The 11934-nt window shown below is 31.6% G+C and overlaps 1 protein-coding gene and 1 pseudogene across 11 annotated transcripts in view; one reads left to right on the forward strand and one right to left on the reverse strand.

The window, feature by feature from the left end:
- LOC106688163 (calcitonin gene-related peptide type 1 receptor) overlaps positions 1-11934 on the reverse strand; it is a 564568-nt gene that overhangs the window by 290776 nt on the left and 261858 nt on the right. The gene's annotated exons all lie outside the window — the stretch shown is intronic.
- Positions 5457-7604, forward strand: LOC106688045 (protein sel-1 homolog 1 pseudogene; annotated as a pseudogene).

Below are 11934 nucleotides of genomic sequence, written 5' to 3' on the forward strand. Positions count from 1 at the left end.
TTTATCATAGCTACCTCCTCCTTGCGATTGGAACGGTTTGATGTGGTCCAAGGTTTAATCATATTTTTAATAGTTTTTAATTTCCTTGGCGGGCTTTCATTCCACATGGCTTGCCAACTAGCTAATACTTCATTTTTCATCAGAAGACCTTTTTCTTGAGGTGTCAGAATGGCCACGACTTGGAAGGGCAAGTGTTAGCAGTGTAGTAGATATAGCATATTAAATATTATATATTATATAGCGTTATCTAAATCTTAGCCTGGGGTGTATTCTTATCATTAATTAATGTACAAACAAGTCATTGTTTGTTTTAGCAAATAATTTCAATTTCCAAATATTGACAAGTATGGTGAAAAATAAAAAAGTAATTTCAAATTAAAAAAAAAGTAGATAATACTTGAATGAATTAACAACTAAATAGAGAAACATTCATATAAATTAATGAAGATAATTTGCATTATTAATAGATAGATAAATACTTACTGATAAAAATATTTATATGGGTATGGCTGTTTTGTTAAGAAAAATAAAATCTAGACAGATCATCAATCAGAAATTTTCATATGAAGAAAATGATTGTTTTATCTTATTAAAAAAGAGATCTCTTTTGTGGTATTTACAATATGTAATTTTAACAGTTGAAAATGTACTTTATTGCTTAAACGTTAGGTCAATTATGTTTCGATTAAGACAAGGCAGAATCAAATCAAAGCGGTCCCCTGAGATTAAATAATAGATTAATTAGAAAGTTGTATCTATTGGACAATAAGTCCATATTACCACTGTTGGATCTAATACTGCACGCCGAAGTTCCTGTAGCAGTAATTTAGCTGAGGTATTCAGAGTAATTGAAGAACAACTTAGAAACAAACCGAATGAAACAAAAAAATATCAGTTAGTCAGTAAGCAGTAAGAAATAAAATATAATGTAAACTTAAAATAGTGGTGTAATGGTGGAGTCCCCGAGCCGATGAAAATTGATAAATAGAAAAAATATCATGTAAACTTTGGCTTAATAAATTCTATTCAGTATTCCTTTTTAAATTCTTATATACTCATGTTGTGTGAAGAAGTTTGTAGTTAGTTTTTAATTAAAAGTTTAGAAATGCAAGCATTAAAAACAATACATAATGTTCATAGTATATTTTTTATATCATGCACAGTTATCAAAATTCTACTATAAGACAATATAAATAAAAAAAGAAAGTATTTTTAAAAATTTATTTTATGTTTATTCTTTTAAGCCTGTTGTAGTCTGCTTTATTTATATTGATTATTGACAATCATTTTCCTTCTCGATTCGTTAAATACATAGCAATTCTTTGGGGGTAGTTGAAGTGCGAGATCGAATAAATGATTTATTGGGTGAAGCGACACACCCAGCCCAAACTGAAGGGGGTGCTTGATACTCTCACACCTAACTGAGGAAGGTTGAAGACGAATGGGCTTTCACAGCCTGTGTTTGCACTCAAGAGAGCTTCTCTGTTACTCTTAAAGTATTGGTTTATGTTTGGAGACCCAAGTACTGCAATCAGGGACGAACTTCTCAACAGGAGGGGAAGTATTTAGCTTACCACTTCTCCCCATCCATTCGATCAATGAAAACAAAACTGAAGCTAAGTATAAATACTAAACTTTTTAAAATATTGATTTTTTATTAGGACAATTTTTTTAATTATTAATAATCTTTCAAAATGTTTTTATCTCCATAGAGGCCTGCGAATGGTAAACTTTTTACTTTGTTCATATTTTAACAATTAACAAAGGTCAGTTTGTTATTTGATCAGTTTATTCACCAGTTCGACATATATAACATTAAAATTATTTGTAATTTATCGTATAATTTTGGTTTTCAGATATTTTAATGTCTTCTAATACTTTTTTCTGTAGCTATTACTTTCTTTATAAACTATTTTAACATTCTGAAGATCATAATTGTGTCCTTTTTTCGGAGGAATGTAATATAAAAAGATGATGTAATGATATGTGGAATATAAAATTGTTACAATTACAAAAACTATATTCTTATATAATTTATTTTTTTTACAAAGTGGGTTTAGTATAGCCACAAGGAATTTTTTAAAAATAATTTATTGATTGTAATTTACAGCTGTATAAAATATATACAACCCGTAAATCTGCTATAAGTTATAAAATGACATGATACAAACATATGGAGAATATACCCATTTCTAGAGCAGAAGATCTCGGAGTTATAAACGTTTCCGACGCCTAGGAGGATTATCAGGTAATGAAGGAGAATCGAGGTAAGAAACGAGCGTGTTTGGGTGATTGGAAATTTTACCACGGAAGAAATGGTATCTGGCTCTGACCAAATCAGCAACATATGGAACATTCAGGCCCTGATGGGTGACTTTATTTGTGACAAAGTAGGAGCATTAAGGATTTTATGAAGGATTTTGGACTGTAAAAATTGGATATGAGAGGAATTCGATGGTTTAGTGGAGCCCCAAAGCTCAACTCCGTATGTCCAGATAGACCTTATTATTGCTATGTAGGTCAGTCTTTTGTAATGGATTGAAAGTTTAGACCTTTGGTCTAGTTTTTAAATGCAAAATAGAAAAATCATGTTCTCTAATTCATAATTCCTTCTTTAACTGCTATTTAACTCCGATAATAACCTTATTTATTTTTTAAACAGAGAGATAACATTTTTATAAACGATCAAAATTGTTGGTAAAAAAGTTCAAGAGATGTTATCAATAGAGTTGTAGTTCTTATTATTTTCTCAGACATTAGTGCAATTTTTTTAAGAGGGGGGAAGTGAAGTAAACTCAACCTCGCCTTGCCTCATTATTGCTATACCGCTGATGGTAAAGAGAATAATGAGTGAGTTAAATATTCCTCTAAAATACATGAAAAAGGAGATGAACTTTGGCCAAAATTTCTGATAAACCTGCACCCGACTTCCAAGAATACAATAACTACGTTTCTCAAATTTGAATGACAGATGCAGTTTCCTTACGGCTGGAGAAATGTTGAAATTGCCCCTATCGTTAAGAAAGGGAAACCTGTAGATGACCCATCAAGTTGCTGGTAAAAAGGTCATCACAGTGCCTATCGCAACAATGGAGCTTAAACAGGGATTGGAACATAGAAATACAGACGAGAGGAAACCACATTAGCCTTTACTAAACGCCTCAGCTGGTGAAATATCGAGTTCAGACTGGCTTACATATCTGCTGCAGGTCCCACAAATCACGTTTTTGACGACAGTTGATTCGTTGAGAGAAGAGTGGTGCCTTGGCCAGTCCCTTCAGAATCCCGAACCGTTCTCTCAAAATCAAATCCTAATTCCTCCCCTTACTCCTAGCTATTAAATTACGCTAACATCATTAGCCTGAATCCTTCAACAAACGAGCTGAAGGCCATTGCGTTGGAGTCTAAGAACATCTGTTTTTCGGACATGTATACTCCGACGGGTCAGACGTTAGAACAAAATGAAGTGGATGACAGCTCCTGTTTGTTACCTTTCCAACAACTTTGATGGTGAAATTCGTGCTGTTCTTCTGGCCCTGGATATGCAATTAGTTAAAAAGTGTAGGAATAACGGACCGACAAGCTCTAATCACGTGTCCTTATAAAAGGAGCAACCGCGGCGCTACAGTGTACTCCCTCGCATTTAGGAATCAGCGGAAACGGACGGGCTGAAGCTTTGGCTAAAGAAAGATTGTTATAAGAAATAAAATACTAGAAAAAAATCCAATAGAATAAACCTGTATTGTACCAGGTTATATAAAAATCCCATATGTTTAATTGTTTATTCAGATTTTTTTTCCGTTTTGTATTTCAAATGTTATAAAAAAAGGGAATACGTTTTAAAAACATCGCCTCCAAGTAAGGTTGATGAAAGTGGATAGTAGTCACTATCGAATAGCTTAATGATAGTCGTTAAACTTTCCATAGTATTGTTGACATCAAACTTTTGCCCAAAAAACCAATCTTTTCCATGCTTTGTTAAAAAAATAAATAAATTAATAAAATAGAATTATTTATATTAATAAAAGAAGGCTAATTAATAACTTATTTCATTGAATTCGTTTGATGTAGAAAGACAATCGAGAATCGCTGAGATTATGGAACAAATTGAAAAAGTAACTCAATTTTAAAATTATCTTTTTAACAGATAAAATAGAAGAAAGTAAAGTGATTATTACCTACCAATATTCACTTGACCAGTTTAGAATAACAAGCTTGGTGTTGGATGGATAAGAAACCAGATTTTTATTCTAAAGGTGATTATTTTAGCTTTTTTACAGCAGAATAAAAAAAAAAAAAAGTTTTGCTAGAAGTAAAGAAAAATTTTCCTTAATAGAAAATCAACTATCTCAGAGATTTTACTGAGATTTTCGTTATCTATCATTAAACTGATTTTACTGCGGTAGGTGTTTCAAAGACAAAGTATCAATCCTGTTTCTCGTGCTTGAAAAGTAACTGAGAACAGCTTCATCCTCAATGAACATCTTTTTGAACTGAAAAACAAGCCCAAACACCAAATAACAATATTATTATAAAGTATTAATTATGTATATTTTTTCACCTCTTCCAAAGGTATATAAGGTTTGTATTTATCCTAGAATTGAAAAAAAAAAAAATGATGTCCAGATAATCAAAAATTTTCACTCGCATTTTACATTTTATACGTTAACCAGTATGGCCTACAGTGAAATTTATGCATAATCAATCAAATCGTTGACTCTAAGCAATATCTATCTAATACATAAGTCTTACGCATATACTACTATTTTTAACAACTGAAGTTAAAACATGAAAAATTTCATGTTTACTCAATGTCAGCGGTTCCCAAGCTGGGTTCCTCAAGTCTTTCGACTTTCACTTCTTCAAAATATTAAAGAAAAAAAAGTATATACAGGGTAATCTAGCACTTTGTACTCTTTTTCTCCCCCTCCCCCCAACATAATCGACTGCTCTAAGGATAATTGTGTCAAAATTTTTTTTTATCTCGATATGGGTGCCGTAAAATTTATATAGCTCAAAAAAGGTGCTGTGATATTTTATTTAGGGTGTCATGGCAATAAAAGTTTAGGAACCGCCGTATGGATGCAATATTTAAAACCAATAGAACTCTTCTGTCTATACAATAATACTACTAACAACTGAGGTTACCTTAAAATACTTTGAAACGAATTAAAGTTGTAGATATGAGGTTGGTAGTAAAAATTCTCTATTTATTTCTTAATACAAATGAGTGCTAACGAACTTGATCGGTTTCTATGGTTTTAAATCATATGCGATAAGTTTTCTGATAGTATTACACAGGTTAGTGACAACACCTTTGGAATATTCTCCCCAAGAAATTTCTCATTAGTATGGGAATACAACCAAATTTTAGATTGGAGTAAGAATACATGAAAAACGTAAGTAAAATTCGATATATGTGTTGAAATATTGTTTAAAAAATTTACAAGAGAAAAATGTTAATATATCCCTTGCTAATACTATTACTTAGCGTGTTGAACAATGCAGAAAAAAATATTAAAGGTGGAAAAAGCAACACAAATCCGGAAGAAATTGCAAAACGAGATGCAATCACATATCAAGATATCTCACTTGAAACTAAAGTTGCTTCAGACTTCCACAACATATTTGAAGACATAGAGAAAATACGAAATACAATAACTGTAGAAGACAATCTAAATCTACCATACGAAGAAATCTTCTTCTTCAGGAAAAAATCAGAAGAAGTAGAAAATAAAAAAGTTACGGAGCAAATAAATGTAGAAATGTTGAAAAATTTGCTCCATGACAATGAAAATAGATTTTCAGACAGTGACGTTGGAACTGAACTTTATAAAAAAGGATCAAAGATGCTAAATTCCTACCTCAGCAATAAAATAGAAGCTTATTCTCTTCTTCTCAATGCCAGTGGAATGGGAAATAAACCAGCAAAAGCTAAAGTGGCGTGGGGGTTGATGTGTGGAACACACTTGCCACAGAATATTTCCATGGCAAAGGAATTGTTTGAACAGTTGGCTGAAGAGGGGATTCCGGAAGGTCATACTGGCATGGGATTCCTGCACTCGCTGGGTCTGGTCGTGAACGCTAGTCAGGCCAGAGCTCTTCTGCACTACACTATCGGAGCACTAGGAGGGAGTCATTGGTCGAGGATGATTCTAGGTTTCAGGTATTGGAACGGCATCACAGTCACTGCAAACTGTGAAAAGGCTCTCGAATTCTATCGTCAGGTTGCAAGTCAGGTGGCGTCGCACGTTGAGCCAAACGGTGGTGTCGTTGTTCACCGAATCAGGTTGCTAGACCAGGTAGAAGATCCTGGTTACCAAACTGGACTTATTGACAACGATCTCAAGGAATACTATGAGATGTTAGCAGATAAAGGAGATGTTGCGGCACAAGTTGGCTTAGGACAGCTGTACTATCGGGGTGCGAGAGGTTTCCCAAGGGACTACAGGAAGGCCTTGCTGTATTTTCAAAAAGCTGTTGACAATGGAAATGTTTTAGCTATGGCTTTTGTCGGAAAAATATACCTTGAAGGTGATGAAAATGTAGAAGTAAATCTTATTAAAGCCTATCTGAATTTTAAACAATCAGCCGACCAAGAAAATGCTATTGGACAGTACGGGATGGGTCTTATGTATTTAGAAGGAAAGTATGTCGAGAAAAATACTAGAAAAGCATTATTTTACTTGTCGCGGTCTGCTGATCAAGGATGGGTAGAGAGCTTACTACTACTGGGAACGATGTATCTTCAGGGAATAGAATTGAAAAAGGACTATAAAATGGCCCGTAAGTACTTCATCATGGTATCACAGGTGGGGCATATCTTGGGATACTTTAACCTGGGCCAAATGCACGCTTCTGGAATAGGTACTATGAGGTCTTGTACAAGTGCTGTAGAATTGTTTAAGAATGTAGCAGAGAGGGGCAAGTGGGGAGCGCACTTGATGGATGCGTACAACCATTACAAGAACGATAGGTATAACGAATCTTTTGTCATTTACGCTCTTTTAGCAGAGATGGGTTATGAGGTGGCACAAAATAATGTAGCGTTTCTTCTAGATAATGGCTTGGTCAAGTATCTGGACCACGATGAAGAGAGCAGGTACATCCGAGCTAGGACCTATTGGGGCAGATCGGCCATGCAAGGAAATCCATTGGCTCTGATAAAGTTGGGAGACTACTACTACTACGGGCTGGGCACCAAGGCAGATTACGACACAGCAGCAACTTATTACCGAGTTGCTTCTGAGCAGTTCCGGAGTCCCCAGGCAATGTTCAACCTCGGGTACATGCACGAGCACGGTCTGGGCCTCAAGAGGGACCTCCACTTGGCCAAGCGCTGCTACGACATGGCATCAGAAGCTAGTCCGGACGCAGAGTTTCCAGTCCTAATAGCTTTAACGAAGTTATATTTTCTATCTACGATTTACATGTTAAAAGATTTGGACTGGTTAGAGGTTTTGGCTTTGCGAAGAGTGAATGCGTACCTCGGGTACAACTGGGATCTCTATCTTTGTGGTTTCCTTGGTCTATGCATAACGTACATCATCCACTACAGGGTAAACCGAAGAGACCTTCTCCGTGATTTGATCAACTTCTTGTGATGCAGTTTTTAAAATTAATATTTTGTTAAATAGTCAAAAATTTCATTTGGTTTATCCTTTTGATAGTCTGCATTTACATAAATATCCATTGCGTTTCAATTGTTTTCTTAAAATGTTTAGTACTTTATTTCACTATAGCATCATTCCATTTTGTAAAATATAATTATATTTATTAAACATAAATTGTACCTTTTAATTATCTATTGCCAGGGAACTTATCATAAAAATGTATTTACATAAAGAAATTGATTTTGTTTTGAGTTTTTTTTATCATTATCCGTAATTTTTTCAACATTTTTTTTTTTAAAACTTAGCTAGGTGAAGACTATAGAACTAAAACCATTTAATTAAATACTATACGTAATGAATGAATAAGAGAATTCAAATTTTGATTTTTGAAGTACCACCAATGAGTGGCAACTTCCCAAGATTATCAAGTGTAAATAAAACATACAACATATTTACTTATTGTATTTATTATTTGTACAGTTGTAAATCACATTAAATAACTAAAACGATTATTTAAAAAAATTGATTTAATAAGTTTCGTTTTGTTAAATCAAATTCTTTAAGATTTTTTCTTTTAGAAATTTATGCAATATTAAAATAAATAATATTATTTAAAATGAAATTCTTTAATTAATAGAATACTTCTATAATATGATATCATTCTGTTGCCTAAACTGATTTGCAATTGCAGAAAGGTTCAAGTTAACAATGAAACAATTTAAAGTGAGATGAATGATGCCACGAGCTATTAACGATACTACTGTTGTTTAATTTTCCATTAGATTTTACTAACGAATAGTCTACCTTCAAAAATTAATCTTAAAATTTAAATGGATACTCAGATCATTTACTTATTAACATTTTAATCCAAAACTCAACTTAATTTAAAAAAATATATAAAAGCCGAATAAACTGGCGAGAAAAAAACTGTCTCTTTAACTAGATTGAGTTAAAGGTTTTCATAGTTAAAAAAAATAAATAAATAAAATAATTTCATAACCGTTATTCATAAATTCTATAGATAACTTTTATTTTTAGTGAATTTAATGGTTTAGTACGATTGACAGTTTTTTAATATTTCGGGTTGGATGAGTAGATACATTCTAATTCTAATGATATAATTTATCACTCTAAGGTTATTAGTAATGCTAGTAATAGAAAGTAGCTAAATGTCCATAAAACGTTTAACTAATTGACATTGAGTTATATTCCAAAATATTTTGATGGTCCAGTAATCCAATAATACCTATATTATATAATAATTCCCACTATTTTTTCACAGTAGTTAGATTAAATGTATATTTTTAAATCTTTTATTTAAATTTAAAAAAATAAATTACCTAAAAGCAAACACACAATTATGTATTTTGGAAGAAGATGACCGTAGATTGTAGGAAGATAGTCAGGGTGGCGGTAAATAAAGTTACAAAATATTAGTAAAACTATTATAATTATAAATAGTTTTTCTACTACTTTGTACTTTTCTTGACCCCCACCCGAACTATCTTCCTACAAAATTATAAATTATTCTAACATGAATAAAAAGTAGGTAATGAAAGAAAAATAACTTTTTTTTAAAAAGATCATTTACTGACTTATCAGTTATTAAAAACAATTTAACTAATTTGATATTTCCCTCAGTTTTTTTATACTTTTTATAGAATGCAAGTATTTCTCATTACATCACCTATTTAAAATTTTATTATTTTTTTTCCAATACAATATTGACTCACTGAAACAATGCATCCTGATGATTCCTTTCTGTATAGACCACTAAAAAATATAATCCTATCTACCTATTGCAGCGCGCAGTGGTTGAAATGCGGAACATTTTATATTTTTTTTCAACGTGTTGGAAATGCCATTCAGTTTTCACTTTTGATAAATAAATTAATGATCTAAAATATTTTACTAATTTAATCGGAAATATTTTTGCACATTTATAGAGCCTTTCAAATCAAATCATTGAATAATATTTAATTTTCATCGTAAAATTGTCTACATTATTTTTATTATTGCCTCTAAATTTTTTTTTCTCCATGTGATTGTCATTTTTAATAAAAACCTACTAAACCAGACGAAAGACTAGCTAGGTGATTTTTTTTTTAACTAGTAAAAATACACCTCCAATAACTACCAATAAAATTATTGTTTTTAAATTTAGACGAAGCTCCTAATGCAATACTAAAACAGATTTTAGTGCGTCTGTCTACGCAGTCCAAAGCACTGATTCTATAGGCAAAAATTTATTATAATAATAGATAAATAAAAAAATATGTTATAATAATAACGCATTATTATCATCTGACATATAAACTTCTATATCTTAGTATTATGTATATTAAGCAAATCATTTTGGATTTTATAAATAATTACTTGAGAGAAGTGGTTAATTTTTTTTTCACTCCGTTGCTAATCATTTCTGACGTACGGGGAAGTAATCTACTTTCGTTACAATCCTATTTTAACCATGTTATGAGGTTCACGTTTTCAGTACGTGGGACCGCCACGAAATAGAAGTCGACCCCCTGGCAGGATTCGACTAGCACCGCTAGGATCCGTTAGGATGGAACTAGCACCGCTACAGTTCTAGGCTGTATGCCGTAAAGGCAATGCCTCAACTCCCTAGACTATAGACGTCACGTGGTCAAATAATCTTATATATTTTGAGTTTAAAACGAGAAATTTCATCGATAAGGAGGTTTTAAGTATTTGGGAGTGTCAGGCATTCAACCCTTATCAAAATATAACCCTCTATCTTCCTACAAAATAAATTTTACTTAGTTTGTAAAAGTGAGAAAAGATTTAATTTTTTCACTTCATTATAGATATGATTTTCAATAAGATTTTTGACATGATTTTATTGCACAACCCTGATAAGAAAATAAGAATTTCATGGAACTATTTTTATTTTTCGTTTTCGTTTTTCTAATTACTAACAGTACATTCTAGTTTTAGTTGCTTATTGAAAAGAAATTTTATTTTAAACTTCCAACCAATAACGCAAAAAGAGATTTTTTTGGTGCTCTAAATTTATAATAAAGGTCCAGGTCAATATTCCTACTCAAAAATAAATTACCTCTTTTTAAAACAACAAAACACAAATAACAACCACATAAATAGAAAGAAATAGTAACTTTTTCAAGACTAACGCCTGGTTAAATGTCGTTCCTTGTTTATCTTTACCAAAAGAATATAGTTCGATGACTTTAATTAGTCATCGTCTGTAACTATTAAAAAAAAAATAGTGCCGGTGTGATAGGATAGGACGTCATGCAATAAATCAAAAATCACGTTAACCGTTATTGAAGAGCTATCAGCGACGGTTTGATGAATATTACCCAAGTCTCATTTCTCTTGAATGAATCTTCTCAAGATTTCTCCACACATGATTATAATTCGGCCAATTTAAGTTGGAAATACTATATTAGTAATAATCTCTTTGATAAATGCCTTCTATTAATCCCATATGTTCTGCCTAAAAATAAAATAAAAATTCTAAGAGGAAAAAGAAAAGAATAATGGATCCTTATCATTATCCGAATATAGTCCTTACAATCCAATATATAAAAAAAAGGTTATATATTTTTTTGACAGATACATTAATTTGAAATTGAATATGAATTATGTTGTCATTAAATTATAGGTATCTTACAAGGTTAGAATTTTGGAAAGTATAAAACCAACTTTTACTATATCACATATAAATCAGGATGATTTATGGTTTTAATTATAGTCTGAGATTCGTTTTTATATTTTTAATAAAACGGTTTATAACAGAACCTGTCGTGCTTTAGGGTATTTTCTGCACAATGTGTGCCATGAAATCATCTAAAACTCCCTCCAGATTCGGTGGCCAAAAAAAGTGATAATTCTGGCAGAGAAGAACGATCTACTCATGATATGATTAAATGAGCATTTAATCTATAATTCAGGTAAAAAAACATAACTTGTGGTAAATCACAATCATAATTTTTGTTAGTAAGATATAGAATCAATAGCTGTAACAGATATATAATCATAACCTCAAGGTACTAATTTGGAATAAAAAAAATAGTTTAGTAGTTTTCGTTACCAAATATATCATTAAAAAATATTTCACAATTCACTAAAAAATTCTTTTAAGGATAATAAATTTAACGAAACACAAATGATTTACAGGAAATATTGATAAGTAATATTTAATAAAAAATAAATATTAACTAATAATAAGTAAGTAAATAATATTTATCTAAAAATACTAAGAAGAAATAAGAACCACAATCTCAAAAACCCACTGTCGGATTTAAGTAATCCGATTTTCTCGATTAATTTTTGGATT

This window comes from Halyomorpha halys, unplaced genomic scaffold (genome assembly GCF_000696795.3).
Source record: "Halyomorpha halys isolate HHAL.00 unplaced genomic scaffold, Hhal_1.1 Scaffold41.1, whole genome shotgun sequence".
NCBI classification, from domain to species: Eukaryota; Metazoa; Arthropoda; class Insecta; order Hemiptera; family Pentatomidae; genus Halyomorpha; species Halyomorpha halys.